Genomic DNA, 14,483 nt, shown 5'->3' on the forward strand with positions numbered 1-14,483 from the left:
ACATTTTACCTTTCTCCACTGATTTAAACACACAGCAGAAATAGTAAAATGGAATATAGCTTTAGAAATGGATGCTACTCTGAATAAATGCCTGAAATTGCACCTCAAATCACATAGGATGTAAGAACTGAATTGCCTATCTACAGTTTGTTTTTATTTGGCTGGGTGGTTATACAGCCTTATTGTCATAGCATCTCAGTAAGTCAGAAGATTTAGTTTTGCCTCAGAACCTTGGTGTTTAAATCATGTACAAATGGGGAACTTGAACTCAGTTCCACAAAGCACAGAAGAAATCTACTGTGAGAAATGGGAAAGATTTAAGTGCTGAAGTTGGAAACTGCAGAAATGTTAACTCATCAGTAACTTTCAGCTCAATCTCTTTTTTAAAAATTTCTTTTTCTTTTTAACAAAGGACAAGAGTCCTGCTACAGGCTAGCTAAACAGCCTTCTGGGAATACTGAAAGTATAAAATATATATGTGTGTATATACATGTGTATATACACGTGTGTATATAAATATATATGTACATACATATATGTGTATGTGAGAAATTTATCTACATTTGTTTATGGATATAGAAATACACTTTGTGATCTCTTCAGTGATATAGACTTAAAAAAATCAAAGAAAAGAGAAAACCCCTATCAGTACCTGCCACTGTAACCCTCCCTTTCTTCACATGTATCTATAGAGTCTTTGTTAGGGATGTAGCTCAGGGAGATCTGTGTGCAGGGGACAAGTACTGATCCGTTTAGGGGGGTGTCAGGGTGGTGTAATTTAAACAGGGATATCAGAGAAGGCAGGTCTGGCATTGCTGAGTCTGCATGGATGATGGATGGTGCCTGGCGTGCATGGCTGGTCTGCAAAAGGGGAAGGACTAAACCAAGGGAGAAGGATGAGAGAACAAAGAGGTTGTGCTAAGGCACTGCCCCGAGGGGAAGGAATGATGGGAGACCTCTGCTTAGGGATGGGGGAAAGAAGATAAGTGAGCACAGGTAGATAGACAAAAAAAGATGTGGAAAGACTAAATGGGGGGAAAGGAGAAAGATGAGAAGACTGAGAGGTGCCAGCAAAGTTGAACACTTTGGGGTGACAAAACTTAGTGGAATCTGCCTAGAATATGAGAATCCCAGGAAGTACCAGTGTGATGGGTTGACCCTGATTGGATTCTGGGTGCCTACCAAAGCTGCTTTGTCACTCCACTTCTCAGCTGGACAGTTGACATTGGCTCTGTTGGACATGGAAGAAGCTTCTCCAAGCTTCTTACGGAACTCACCCCTCTAACTCCCCCCACTACCAAATCACACAAACCCAATATATAGCACACCTTACATCTGTGAAGAAAATCTTTGAGAATTAGCAATAAAATCTACATTCATCACACAATATTTACAAGCTTCACTCACATCAACAAAAAGTACAGTAATTTCCCGACCATAAGGCGCACCGGACTATAAGGCGCACTTTTTTTTTGCAGCGAGGTTGCGCCCCCAGCTCCCCCTGTGCGGTTGCTGGCCAAGGCCCCGCCCCAACCCGGCAGCCATGGGCCCCCTGGGACTGCCTAGACCTGGGAAGGGGGGTGCTGAGGGCCCCCTGGCCCGCCTCCAGCCAGCTGCCGTGGCACTTCCGGCTCCCCTCACAGCTCACACTTTCAGTTTAGCAAATTTCGAAGCTTTGTACATCAGATAAGGCGCACTGGACTATAAGGCACACTTCCGGGTCTGAGGGAAAATTTTAGTCAAAAGGGTACGCCTTATAGTCATGAAATTACTGTAATTCCCCATACCAAAATTGCAAGAACATTATCATAATGAAGCAGAAAGCAAACAATTTAACTCACCACAATTTTAATGCAGGACAGGGGGAAGAAAATAAGATTAAAAAATCCTTGTGGATCAAGAAAAAAAAAAGCAATTCAACAAAGCAGAAGTAAAGGACATGCATGGAAGCAAAGAAAAAGCAAAGATTAATTCTCCTCTTCCCATCAACAGGAGATGTCCATCTGCTTCACAGGAAGCAGGTCTTCAATACATGTAGTGGCTTCTCCCAAAGACAAACAGAAACACAGTAAAACAAATGCCTCCTCCTTCTCTCCTATTTTCTCTTAGTTTTTATGGCTGAGCAGATATCATAAGGCATGGAATATCCCTGTAGTCAGAGTGAGTTAGCTGTCCTGCCTATGTCTTCCTCCCAAGGTCGTGCCCACCCCAGCCTACCAGTGAGGATGGAGTGTTGGAGAGGCAGCACTGATGGTTCTGGCACTACTCAGCAGACACCAAAGCACTGGTGAGAGATCAGCACCTTTCCAGCCACCAGTGCAAAACACAGCACTGCCGTGGGGAAAACTGCCTCCATCTTGCTAGACTCAGCACAACAATGGGGTATCTAGGATTCAAGAAAATTCTGGATAAAAAATTGCTTTCCAACATAATCATTGCATTGAGAACCTTTTGTTAGCAATATTTGTCACCACTGACAAACCAAGGACAGACTTCTTGACTTTTTTTTTTTAATATCCTGAAGTGGCTTAGGGATAATCTTCTTGAAACAAAACAAATCTTTCCATGACAGTAGTTTTGGATCCTCAAACTTCAGGTTTTCTTTCTTGTTTTCCTGTCCATCTTACTAGTAATTTCAAGTGACATTTAAAACAAATTAGAAGATGACTGCTGAACAATGCTTACAGGTATTTGAGGTGTTGCCATTGTCAGAAATGACAGCATACAGACACATCAGGACTGTTCAAAAAGCGAGTTTTTCAATGTAACAAATTATATGTGTTTTTAAGGTGCCAATTTTGGCAGCATTGAAGCAACACTAGCACCTTTTCTTACATGCTTTGGCAGAGGTTATATGAGGCCTTTGAGTTTTATCACAACTTTAAATAATGCTTGTAGTTGAATTTTTAAAGACAATCCACATGCAATCATTTCAGTTCAGTGGTATAACTTATTTACTGATAAGCAGTCAAACTTGCATTAAAGCCAATGACTGAACTGCCACTGGCTTCAATAGCACCAGGGCTGCTGCCAAGCCTGGTCCATCCTTTGGTGCTGAAGACAGGCATCATACAGCCAGACAGATTTCTTCTAGAAACCTGGGCAACCTCATGAATGCTGCCTGTTATGAAAAGCCCTTGGCTCAGGGTGGTACCTGAACTGAAAGCAAATATCTTTGCACCATCTAGTACAGCCAAAGCTGTGCCAAGGTGCATGTTAACAATTAAATGGTATGGAGGATCCCAAGCCACTGCCTGGACCATCAACTGGAGCCTTGCTTCTTGCTGGAGAAATAGCCCAAGTGTTCCTGTCTCTCATTTGACAGAATCCTTGTACATATTAGGCTATAATCTGAATTTCTGTGGCAAGAACACAAAATCAAACACAGAGCTTATACTGCATCCAATATATGGGGAAAATGGCATACTAGGAAAAAAAAAGTTTTGTTTGAGCCAATGTCCTGTCACGTCTGTCAGCAATACCCTTCCAGGTGGTAGGTAGGAGGCCTGTAGCATTTATTTGAAAGGATAAGCCATTTTCCTACTACATTTCCTTTTCACATTTTACAATATCTAAGGTTATATCTGAAGTACAGATAAGCACATAATTGCTTCTGCATTTGCTTACAATCTCTACTTTACTTTTTAACATATTTTAGGATCCTTGGAGGATGAGAATTCTATATAAAAGTTCCATATGTAAAACTCAGTTTGTTTTAATAATATAGCCAAATCCTAGAAAGAGTCACAGATAAGTATCTTCTACATCTTTCACAGACTAATTTTTTTCCCTCCCTGTTAGAGCAGATAGATGCTTACACAGCTTTACATTACTTAAAGGAAGGAATAAAATACATGTTAAGATCCCTACCATCCTATTAATTGTGGTGTGTTTGATCCTTTGAAGGTACAAAATATGTCCTGTGGGTTGTATTTTCTTGCAGTAATTTCAGCAGTGTTTGCCTACTTTAAGGTATTTGACACATTCACCAAGATTTTCTTTTTTGTGTTTAATTTACTAATGCTACGGGCCAAAAACGTTTTGACAAATCAGAGTTACATGCAGAAAACCTCTTATTGCAAATGAGCCTGGGCTGATATTTCTATTTGTACATTTAAAATCCATGATCTACTGGAGAATGCATACCATAAAGGCAATAGCAAGACAATTTCCTCACCCTTGCCTTGCAGAAATATTGTTTATTTGACAGTGTGAGCCCATGGCCCTGCCCATTTTTCAGAATATCATGTACTGGACTGCAGCTGTCAAAAATATTTGTCATTTCTGTAAACTTGGCCTTCTCTTTACCTTGGTGTCCTATAAAAGGGGACAGGTTGATTATTGCATCCATGCTCACTCCCATGCACACATCCACACTTGGAAGCAGACATTGCTTTGGCTAATGATTGCTCTGAGCATGACTGTGCAGCCACAGAGGCTTTGCAAATTCATTCCTCTAAAACAATCCGTGTTTGGCTTCTTAGCTCGACACAGCCAGAGCATTGAGAAGAGATTATTACTGGGGCCTGAACAGGCTAAACTGGGAAATGTCCTTTTGTAAAGAAAAGCATGCTCAGTGATAATCATACTCTCTTCTGATCAGGAAGGGGCTATCACAATAGTGTGGCCCAAGAGTTAAAGAGCTTATTTTCTAAATCCCTTCATCCTTTCCAGAACCATGAGACAGTGACAGCAAGTCACTTAACTCTGTCCAGCCACAGCTGTGTGGGTTTTGCATAATTAATTATTTATACCAAGGCAGACACAGTAATTAACTTCCAGATGAATATGATATTCTGATCAGAAATGCTTTGCATTTTAGCCGTCCCTCAAGCAAGTAACTGTCAAAGCTGGACTGTTTGACAGAGTGGGTCCTGCCAAAACCCCTCCCAGACATCTGTTCTCAGACAAAAAGAACAGATTCTCAAAGCAGCGCTTGCAGACATTGCCTCGTTTCAGCAGGCAAAGAATAACCAATTCACAAATTCTGGCTAATTTTGTCTGATTTCAAGACAGTATGCCAAACCTTGCAAAAAGCCAGGACCTGTTTTTTCAGTCGTAGGCACCAATGCAAATTGAGTGTTTCCTCATGGAAATCAATGGCCCACACTGATGTCAGGCAGGTGCAGGTTGGGAATGAAGCCCAAGGGATTTAATATGAGGTGGGTTTGAAGAGAATGGGCAGTTTTTTGATTTTCTTTGTTTTGGTGAACAGAAACGAACAATAACCATCAGCATTGCAATTATACTGAATGGCTTACTTGCTGTTACTGCTGTCTGCAGCATAATAGTAATTCATTGGAGTATAAATTTTACACTGAGGCAAATTTATGCTGATTTTTTCCCCCCTATTTCTTCTTTCTAGCAGAAATTTGTATTAATCACTAAAGATTGTGGCTAAATGTTAAAAAACAAAGATAGAAATTGACACCCTGAATGCACACACCATAGATAGACCTGACTGCAAATTGCATTTTCTGTTGGGATTTCTCTTGTACTACCCATATAATCACAGTGCTTTAATGCTGCTTTCTGACTGCAATGGAAGTAAAGATGAGGCTGCAAAAAAAGAGGTTACACCATAACAGAGACAAACCCATCCAAATGGATGTGCATATGTTTTGTAATGCACAGTTCTCTGACCAGATAGGAACCAGGAGCATGGCTGCTGGTTTGGGATGTCATTTGGCACCTCAGGGTCCCAAGAAGCCATGCCATTCTTCAAGAGCAGCTTAACCTCTGAGGTAGGAGGGAGGCTATGACAGCTGGGGAAGGCCAGGCAGTGGTCAGCCACACCCCAAAACACTCCTGAAGTCTGTAAGTTTAGCAGTAGGAATGAGATAATCTACCAAGAACAGGCATCCCTATTCTGCCACCACTCCAGATATTATTTGAGACAGTAGTGGCATCCCTCTGACCTTCAGTGGGCTGGATCAGCTTGCTAAACTTGCTGATAACCCTACCCCCACTTCATGTCATTGTTGGGTCAGGTCTTTACTGGTTTGACTCCTAAAACAATGCCATGGGTTTGCAGCGAGGACAAACCAAGGAAATAAATTGAACAAGGAGAGGCATAAATCAGAACTTGTTTGTTTTACCAAGCTGTGCACCCCAGAAAAAATGAAGAGCATACACACAGGGCCAGACTTCAGCAGCAGTGGACAGAGACCCTACTAGAGTGCAGAGGAGGCTGTGTGGAGATGATTTCAACCTATAAAGTCCTTGAGATGTGCTTAGTCAAGGAAAGAAGGGATAGAAGGAGCAATTTTACAGGGTTCAGAGAGAACAAGAAGTTTGTTTACAAGCCAATCTTTGGTCTCATTCAAGTGCAAATTTTATTTTAACCTATTTCTTAATTGTTACAGTTGCATCAATAAAAGTTTTGCAGTGCTCACCTTTAAAACCAGGATACCAAAGCCAGCTTGGTGTTGCTCACATTGACCATTCCAGCCGACAAACATACGAGTTAAACCATATACTTGTTAAAATACACAAAAAGAGAGCCAAAGAGAGCTAAGATGAATAAACTTGTGCATACCTAGAGGGGTCTGGAAATCTTTCTTACCTTAGTTCACCACAGGAACCCAAAAGACTATAGGATACAGATTAAGGAGCTGGAATGAAGGTCTGTGTGCAGGTTCTGTTACAGCTGCCCAGTGACACATTATTTTCCCATCCTCTGAGATGTGTGGCAGTGATAACCTGGACTTAGCACAGAATTTTATTCAGGATGGCAATTCCTATATTGCTGCTCCCCAGCCCCCTGCTTGTTCAATACACACAATCCTCCTCGGGTGACTGCTAGCCTGGACATGCCAAACAGAAGGAAGGAACCATGTGGGAACTCTGCTACTTAGTGACTGTAAAACTCGGTAATGCATGCTCTGTTCTGTGTGACTCCTTTCTAAAGACAGTGAGGACACTCAAGGTTCTCCAAAATATCTGTCAAGGTGACTAAGTAAATTCTTTAATACCACTAACCTCAATTTCTCATTTCTGGACATCATTATCACAGGGGATCATCTAACAAAACCACACTTTACTTTTGAGTGTCAAACTCACAGGTTTGCAATGATGAAATCTAAACCACTATTTTCAAGCATTTTTATTGTACTGTATTTTCAACATACCCTTAAATTATCTCCAATTACATGTTTTTTAAAGGAGTTGGTTTGCAAATTAAGCACTGGGTTTCCAGTGTCAGTCTTACTCATTTAGAGCTAATTTTGTATTACATTGTGATGGACATGGAGCATATCACTAAATGACTCCTAAAGAGTTTTACTGGAAAATAAGACAGGTTTTTTTTCAGCTTTCATAATCCTCATCTTACTTGGAAAGGAAGGATTTGGCCATGGAAATGATTTTTTCTACACTTTTTGCAGTTTTTATGAACTCAAATAATCTTATTCTAATGAGAATAGTAAAAGGGAAGACTTCTTTGGAATGACAGCTCTCCTCATAGCAAACACTCTGCAATTACCCCTGTTCCTACAGAACATAACAGAAGGAAAAATTAGTCTGCTTATTTGAAACTGCAAAGAATTGTACGCAGTCTAAACACCAAGGCCACATTCTTGTATTTGTTGAAAAAATATTAACAATCCCAGATTCCCAATACCGAGGTAAATATATACCTTTATTGCTTCTGTTTTCATTATGGGAGAGTTAAAATAACCATATTTTTAAAGTAAGACATTTTTCCAAATGTTGTGTTGCTGCAAGAGAATTCACATAATTAACATCTTGCATGTTTTTGGAAGTGTGATGGTTTTGTACACATATTTTTTCCCAGAAAAGGAACAAAGTCATACAATAGATGATTACTAATTTTTAAAGGCTCTGGATAGTGATTCAATGTGCTGGCCAGGAAAGCTGAACCAGTCACAGGGAATAGGCAGAGCCAGTATGACAGGTCTCTATTTTTTTATTATTTTATTTTTTTATTAGTGTATATAACATGTCTCTATAACCATCCATCAGCCCAAATGCCCTCTTTTCTGGCTTCTTTTCAAGGCCTGCTAAGTCAGCAATTTCAGAAGCAATATCTCCTGCAGATTATTCTGCACCTAGCTGTACTGCACACAGCCAGAGCTGATGGGTCAATGAGGTGTGTGGGAGAGGAGCAGGCAAGAAGATTCTTTCACTCCCATTTGCTCAACACCAGTGCAGTGCCAGTGACCCCCTGAAGTGTGAGGGGACAATCATCCTCCAAGTGACCCACATGGGGGACAGAAGGAAGCAGCATTCCCTCAGCAGCATAAATATCACACTCACGCCATGAGCAATTAAATCAGAAACAGATGATGGTGGCAGATCAGTAATCAGCAAAAGCAGAAACTCATGGTGGTTGTCAGGTAATTTAAACACATCAAACTCAGTGCTATCTCTAATGTGTCTCTTTTCTGAAAGCATAGGCCCTGAAGGAGCAAGTCTTTGCAAAGGAGCCCAGTACTGACTCCATTTTGTCCAAAGCCTCTCTTTCAGCACAGAGAGACTAGGGCTTTTTTTTCCCCTGCAGTATATGAAAGCACATGAGAGAACAATTAATAGTGAAAACCCAGCAGGGCTGCTGTAAGCAAGTATGCACAGCATGCTCCCCTGTTGCTTCTGGGCTGGCAGTAGCCTGTCAAATGCCTGGAAATGAAGCTTTCTTGAGCTTTTATTAAGATTCATAGGAAAAGCAGGCCCCAAACCCAAAGACAGCATCAGCATGAAGTATCTCGGCCTCCTCTCTGCCATAAGCACAGCCAGCACATCTGGCTCAGACTCTAGAGGGGAATGAAGAAACTGGGCGGGTGTGTAAAGTGAATCTGTCAGCATTTACTTGCATGACAATCTGCCATGTAGAGTACGTGCCATGCACAATGCAATGCTCCCCAGAGAGCAGCCCTGCTACACCCTGCCTGCAGGCAAGTACACTCTCATTTCTCACATCTGTGCCAGAGAAGGACTGCACAAACACACGTGGGCTTCACATAGGGCTGTGTTGCCCACATAAGACAGAGGTGACCTCTTTTTTTCCTCTTTATGCTCTTTTATAGGACCCATAGCAGCCTTAAATCCCATCTCTTCAGAGGCACTGCTGAAAATCCCAAACCTCTCAAGTACAGATATTTTAAACTTTGCTCCCTCCCTTGTTTTATTTGACAATCTGATTAATTATTACTGGTTCAGGTGAGTGTGTGTGCACATGCATCTGTATACTTATATAAGACTTAAGGATACGTGTGCACTAACTAATTCCAAGTATACATAAAAACACAAAAGCTTTCCAATAAACTGAACCCCAAAATATTCTGATTCTGTTTTCCTGCAACTTTGCATAGACTTTTACAGCAGAGCACACATGGTATAAATCAATGCATTCCTTTATCATTTCACACAAAGATGCTTTTTACTACCTGAAGGTACAGGCAGTACATTTGTGAAAGATGAAAAATATAAAAGTTGTTATCATATACAGATGTAAAGGCTCTAGGAAGTACAAAAGAAGTCCCTTCCTGGGCTTTCTTCTGAAACACTTGGAGCAAGCCCAGCTCCACATGGTCACCTCAACACGACACCCAGAGCTGAGTGGGAGAGGCAAGTGCAGGCTGCTCATTGAGTGGGAGAGCAAGCAGAGCTCCTGGATAAAAATGGATCTGTTATTCCTCACATTTCCACACTTGTGACTCTCGAATCTGGATTTTAGTTTTTAAAAAGTGCTTCATTTGCAACAGGCTTGACAGATAATACGGATGTGTGGTAAAAATACTGGGTTTTTGGATGACAAGGGACAGAAAAACATGAAATTGTGCCTGTGAAGATAAGAAACACAGTTATTTACTGAGCACCTGAAGTTCCCAGAGGTGCCTGCTATGAGTCTAGGTTAGTTGGTTAGGCACACCAGCTCCTTGGCTGTGCAAGTAAGCAGCTCAACACACAGAGGACCAGGTGCTGTGTCTGGGTCAGGCTGTGGACTGTCACACCAGCCCCAGTGGCTCAGTTCAGCACTGCCTCACCTGGCCAGGTGCTCTCTGGTGTTCTCTGTGCTTGCCTGGATGCTCCCAGGGGGTGCTGGAGAGCAGCCCCAAGGGCTGTGTTCAACATAACCTACAGTGCCATGGTGTCTCCACTCCTCAGCATGGCCACCACTGCGTGCTCAAGGAGGCTGTGAGCAGAGCAAGGGTGACCCTCCAGTGTTGTGGCAGTGTAGGATGATGCTGAACAGTAGGTTTAATTTTCTTTGCTATCTGTATCTTCGATTTGTGGTCAATGAGTCATTGTATTATTACCCAGTGAGTCTCCTCATCAGCTGATAAACAATTTCAAACAAAATTTCCATTGTATTGGAAAACGGTGTTTTGAGAAAGTTAGACTATGGGTTTGTTTTTTTTTCTCAAATTGAAAGAAATGTTCTACAACCCTTCATTTTTATGAAGTAAATTTTTCATTTTCATCATGTTAAAATCAGATCATGTCTAGTTGCTTTGACTACTAATACAGAAGTCTAAATGGTATAGCAAGATTTAAACATGTTGCCTTTGACATTATCAAGATGAAATAATTCAATAACTGCATGAAAAAATATGCTATTGAATATGATGTGGTATTCAAAAAACACGTTTTTCTCTGAATCAGCAGTGTCTCATAGAAAACACACCCTTTGTAGCTTGGTGTAGGCTGACATAGGTCTTAAACAGAAGCTAAATCAAGTTTAAATAATTTCCTGCATCACTGAATTTTTTCTGTTTGCCTTCTTGATGGCATTTTTGATCTACTCAGAATTGCAACTTATCCATTGTTACCCAGGAAGCACAAAGCAGACCTTTATAAAAAGAAATGTTATATTTTAAAGTTTATTTCTAAATACTCAATATTTCATTGATGGAAAAAATAATAGTAATGCATTCAGTAAAACTCTTAACTCAAAATGTATGCTTGCCATATTTTTCTTAGCTTAGAGAAGAAAAATAATTATTCCATTTTCATTTTCTTGGTATATGAAAAGAAGTCTTTCAGCTGATTTTTTTTTTCAGCATGGTGAGAATGGCCCAGCTGTACCATAAGCTGAACACTTAGCCTTGCATTCAGAAATCACCAGCTTGCATTCAAAAGTCAGTTAGTCTTGTATTCAGGCAGCAAAGATCATATGAATGATAAATGATTTGTAATGCAAGATGTTTTTTTCCAGATCTTTTCTGGAGGTCAAAGGGCTCATCATTTTATGCTTTTCCAAAATTACACTTTTCTTTAGAAAGCAGGAAATTATTGAAATCCAGTATAAAATATGTATTTTAATAAGCAGAATATAGAAGGTATGACCTCTGTCACTTGCTAAGTGTATCAACACCTTGCATTGTCCCAGTGGTATATTTTAAGGAGATTTTAATATAAATTGAGTATTGAATGTGAAGATCTTCCCATTCTCACATTTTAATGAACTTCTTTCAATGCCATGATACAGTCAGGATCCTAAATCTGACGTATTGCAGCACTGCATATTGCAAGGCATGTCAATTGTGCACTGCAGTGGGTTTTTCCTTTGTTAGAAGAAACAGTTTGTATATCTTTGCTTGGATGGAGTAATTTAATCAAACCGTGTATGCATATTTTAATTACAGATAAAACCTTCAGATACCTAAAAGTAATAATAAAAAAAATGAAATAATAGTCCTCGAAAATGGACATATTGTACAATTATAATTTAAAAAATAAAGACAGATGGTTTGAATAAGTGGCAAACTCATATTTTCATTGACTAGAAGCCTACACGTATTTGAGAAAATACTTCTAAATTAATTATTTGCCAAAAAAAGATGTCAGTGTTCTGGAGCTCTGCCACACTGTAGCATCTTGCTTGGTTGCATGAATGTGTGAGAGGAAGGCAGATATGGACTCCATAATGATCTGTCGTAATTCAGAGCAGTGGGGCAGATTCAAAATTAAAGCCAGCTCCAAATACCCTGGAGGAGCCAGTTTCTCACTGCAATATGTCAGCAGTTTGGGAGTATCACTTTCTTCATCTCCAGCCTCACATTCAGCCTCACATTCAGCCTCACTCCTCCTCAATCTAGTGATTTACTTTGGAAATGCTTATTTTTCATTAACCCTCTGTGGAAGCCCATTTATTGACTATACTTTGGCCTGGTATAACAAACCTGAGTGCGAAGATTGAGTTTGTGGAGAGCCCACAGCACCTTGCTCATATAGAGAGCTGAGATGAGAGAGACTGAATCAAGACCTTGCTCTGCCCTTGGTGCATTGGTAAGCTTGGGCTGTGTCTGCCTCCCTGAATATCTCTTCAGGGCTAAAATCACCTGCCTCTGCACTGATGGGATTTCAGCATCCATGCTATGCTGGACTGAAGCTTTTAAAAGGAGATGTACCATGTATGATGCAAAAAAGAAGCTAATTCTATAATTTCACTTGGTCTACTTGAAGTTTAATTATTGCTGGGATATGACCTCACTTTGGATATACGGACTAGTGCGCTACCAATCAGTAACACAAACCCCACTGCTGTCAGCCTATGAGGATGCATAACTGCCTACAACATGAACAAAAACACATGAAAGTAGCAAAGACCTTATCATGCTGCTTGCTGAGCACTCAGTATTGCATATCATAAAGAGTTTCCTGTAAATTGCTTTAAATTATAATTAAAAATAGATGTAAAAATAGATGAATAAAATAACCAAACTGTTTTTTGTTCAAAAATGTCTGACATTTTGAGGCTTTAGCAATATTGATTGTGTATAAATTATTCTCTTACAATAATTCAGTGAAAGCTGGAGGCCACACTGATTTCAAATCTGCACGTGTCCTCTTATTCACCCATTCAGAGCACGATGGTAGATTGGTAGTGAGGCATTCACATGGAGAGGAAAAATTGGAAGTTTCTGAAAGCAGGGTTGGTAGGTCTGAGGTATGATTCTGGCTAGAAAATAAAAAATAATGTTAAAAATTCTGGCACTGTACAGCTGTAATATGTGCACAACACGTTTCTGGAGCTGCATTTTTAAACACTGTCATGTACATAGAGTGTTAACTGATTACTCCCACACAAATGCACTATATATCTCAAAACAATAATCTTCTTGTAATGAGCAGCTGTTTCTGATGACAATAAAGATTCTGAAATTTCACATGCATAACTCATGAGGTGAATGGAAAAATATATATCAAAGAGAGGAGTTTATAGTAGTTGCTGCCAAACATGGTACAAAGCAAGGTGGCCCAGGATTTGTTTCTGAATGACCACCAACCTTTCCCAAAAATGTCAAGTACAGATCGAAAAAATGTCGAACTTGATGTATTTAATTACATGCATGGGAATCATTGCCTTCTCTTCTTCCCTTGTTTAGTTGTATTTATTTATTTCTTTATTATTTATTAATTATTTGCTTCAGTGTGGTATTCCTCCTTGTAAGCAAGAAAAGGCATGTGTTTCCTCTGACCTTCGGCTTTAAGAGAGTTTGAGCTTTTTCATTGACCCTCCCCCCCCGACTCTGGGGCTAATATGTCTCATTATCTCAGTGCATAAAACTGATTATTAAGTAGCCCTAGATGAAGCAAACAGGCTTCCACTTGTCCTTTTAAATTATCTCCATATCTTTAATTGTTTAAAACTGACAATGAGGTCATTCAATTACAGTATTCTCTATACAGTCTGTGCGTAGTGTCACATTGAGGTTGTTATCCAGAGCAGAGGGGGTTAAATTATCAGTATGCTGTTGCTACTGTGATCCTAATGTAAATGAACATTTGGTGGTTTATTTTTTTTCCTTAGCTGCTGGTTACTACGTTATTAGCATATTTGATGTATTCCTCAGCTCAGTTAATAAGCAGTTCTGAAGGCAAAAGATTGATGTTTTAGGAGGCCATTTATAGACCATTCTGCCTTGTAACAATATCTGGAACACATCTATGTGCTATTATGACTAACTGACTTTGGGTTTAGGCCATATGTACCCCTGACAAAGCCTAATCTGTGTTCCTGTCCGCTGCTTAGGTGTTTTATTACTAGATTATGACCATCCTATGAATTCCAAACATTTCTTCTTTCCTCTCTATTTCCTACTATAACTAAATTCTGCCTTGATATTAAAGCATATTAAATAATTTCGCGTACTTCTATTATATTACTATTATCTGAATACCATTCCTTGTATAAAATAGAGTCAAAGCCATGGAGTACATTTGAGCAAGTCTTGTAAAAAAACCAAAAAAACTCTAACAAAATATTAAGGAAAAATATATTACAATTCAGGAAATATAAACAGGTATACTCCTTTTAGACCTAGTCTAAACAATAATATGGAAAATAAGATCAGTGTAAAATGTTCTGAAGCAAAAGCAATTCAGCCAATCCTAATGGAAGTACAGGGATTAGACACTGCAACTGACTGCTCAGATGCAAAAACCGTTTTCATAGCTGGGCACAGGAAAGCTCTGGAGGGATGTTCAGGGCTTGTCAGGGGAGGTGGCAGCCAGTACCT

Source organism: Catharus ustulatus, chromosome 3 (genome assembly GCF_009819885.2).
Source record: "Catharus ustulatus isolate bCatUst1 chromosome 3, bCatUst1.pri.v2, whole genome shotgun sequence".
NCBI lineage: Eukaryota > Metazoa > Chordata > Aves > Passeriformes > Turdidae > Catharus > Catharus ustulatus.